A 2,541-nucleotide genomic window follows, 5' to 3' on the forward strand; every position below is an offset into this window, starting at 1 on the left:
CAGTATATAAACGATCCAAGGCTGAGCAAAGAGATTTTGATGCAAGGGTTGAGATAGAAGTTCAAAAAGCTACCACGGCTATCCAAACTGATATGGAGAAAAAGTTGGCAGAAGCAAAAGAAGATATGAAAGCAACAATAGATGATAAAGTAAAGGTAGGGGTCCAAGCATATCTAGAGAGTATGGGTATTACAATTGGCTCAAATAGTAAATCAATCCGTGATGAGCAGGTAAATAACTTTATGCTCATTCACAAACTTTTTTCACTTAAAGTTAGTATTGCTATTTATTTTTCTTTTAATTATAATAATCTCCCTCTTTGTGATAGATTTCCGATAACTCACTTGAAGATCGCCAACAATCATTTTCACCAGTTTCAGTTCTTCACAAGAATAAGGTGTTGTGAGTTAATTGTCCAAGTGTTAGGATCTCGTTTTTGAGCAAAATATGTGGGAGTGTTTTGATCAAAGTGTTAAAAGTGGGAGCTAATGGTAAAATGATACACATTATGTAATTTAGCCAAGAGTGTGAGAGGTTGTGCCCTAGTAGCTGGGGGCTGGGACCATCTGTGTTCCAAAAAAGGTATGGAAACTAAAAATTACATCTTAATAGCTAGAATACCATACAATCTGTTAGTTAACCAATAATTCAAAACCTGTAGTTACAAAATTCAACTGTGTAAACATGTGTCTGGTAAACTGGTATGCGAGTGTTGAGACAGATTTGAGATTTCTTGAGAAGTATTGAATTAGGCATGTATGCATGTACATTCCTTTGGTGGGTGCTCTCTCCCTACCACACAGGAGCCATGAACAAGTCTGTTGGCAGAGCAACAAACTTTTGAGAAGATTTGTGCATTTCCTTTTGGCAAAGCAACAAATGATTTCAGTACTTATAGGCACATTATGCTTTCTTTTGTTGCCAAAAGTCATTCGACAAAATTAACTACCTCAAAAAAAGGTTTTTTTTAATCCTAAATTTTTCTGGAAGCAACCATAATGCCTTTATCATATCATTTTGGAGTATGATTGTTAAAATAGTTTAGTGACCCGATCTTATACATCATACTGCTGAAAGATATGTTGTAAATAGCCTACATGTCAAATTTAGTCCTTGGGATGTGAAGCTAAGCTCGTCAAAAGAACTTTTTTGAGGCTTGTTGTAACTTGTTGTAACTTGAGGATCTATTTTTTTATATTAGCAGACGTTTAGTGGGTGGATATACATTTTCTGACAGGATTTGTTATCTGTTCATGGACTGTCTTGTACTAGTAAGATTACCTTTGTGTCAATTTTTTGAATGCTGGCTTGCAGAGTGCTTAAGTTGTTAAGTTTCTTTTAACTTTGAATGGATTATTAAAAGATCAAAACTTAGCTAAAACTCTTAATCATAGCTACTTTATTTTAATTTATGTTCACTTGTCTGTTAGTATTTTAGAATTGATGGGTCTGTATTGGATGATATCTTTGTGATTTGTGAATAGTAGAGCTTACAATTCAAAAGAACTTTTACAATGCTGTCAGAGAAGGAAATTTAGTATAAAAGTGCTATCATATGTTTCCAGTAATGCCTCTAGACTTTTGCTTATAATTCAAAGTTCTTATGTTGTGTTTGTAGAAGTTGCTGCATTTTGGGGATACATAAACTTTGTCTTGTTGATTATATCTTGTACTCTACACTCAGTTTTGAGTTCTATAAACTATCAAAGTAACCTTTCTAATATTTTTTCTCAGGTTAACAAAGTTAAGAAGACCGAAACTGATGAGCTTGAGACGAAAAAAAAGAAGTGGGTAAGTTTGGAAAACATGCAAGACACTTCAATTTTTTCAGTTTTTTAACATAGTTATAATTCTGTTTTATGTGATTCTTTTGCAGAGCTTCTGAAGAATATAAGATCAATTAGTGAAAGGGAATGGACTTGTGGAGAGATGGATCCATAAAGCCTTGTTGCAGAATTTATTCTAGAAGTTAAAATTACTTTATTATTTATGTTTAAGTTAGAGTTAATTTTATTTAAGATATAACAGGTCATTTGATTTGAATGTCTAACTTGTAAGGAGAACCTCTATTATCTCAGTACTTGTTCTTTGAATACAACGTCTAAAGACATTTTCTATTTCATATTTGTTACATTGTGTATAAAGGTTGATATGTATGAATATACAAATTAAATATATATTTGAGTAATGACGATGATGTAAATAGAAAATTATTATTCATATTATAGAAAATTTGATATGGAATTTTAATGTGGTATTTCATAAGATTTTAAAAAATGTCACTAATTTACTTGACATTCACTAAAATGTCATAAAATTTTATTGGCATTTACCAAAATGTCACAAATTATAATGCGACTTTTTTTTAAAAGCATTAAATAAATGTCGTAATTAATTTACCAACATTATTTTAAATGTCACCAATTTATGTGACCTTTCAAAAAATGTCATAAATAAATGTCGTAAATTTCTTACCGACATTTATCTAAATGTCGGAAAATTCCCGACCCCAAAATTTAAGACATTTGATACAAATGTAAA

At 31.3% G+C, this 2,541-nt stretch overlaps 1 long non-coding RNA gene across 1 annotated transcript; it reads left to right on the forward strand.

Moving 5' to 3' along the window:
* The first annotated feature begins 312 nt into the window (after nt 1-312).
* LOC109216380 lies at nt 313-2,085 on the forward strand. The gene is made up of 3 exons (XR_002066478.1): nt 313-582; nt 1,735-1,791; nt 1,877-2,085. It is a non-coding gene; the product is annotated as an uncharacterized LOC109216380 (long non-coding RNA).
* Nucleotides 2,086-2,541: the final 456 nt, after the last annotated feature.

This window comes from Nicotiana attenuata, unplaced genomic scaffold (genome assembly GCF_001879085.1).
Source record: "Nicotiana attenuata strain UT unplaced genomic scaffold, NIATTr2, whole genome shotgun sequence".
In the NCBI taxonomy this organism is placed as follows: domain Eukaryota; kingdom Viridiplantae; phylum Streptophyta; class Magnoliopsida; order Solanales; family Solanaceae; genus Nicotiana; species Nicotiana attenuata.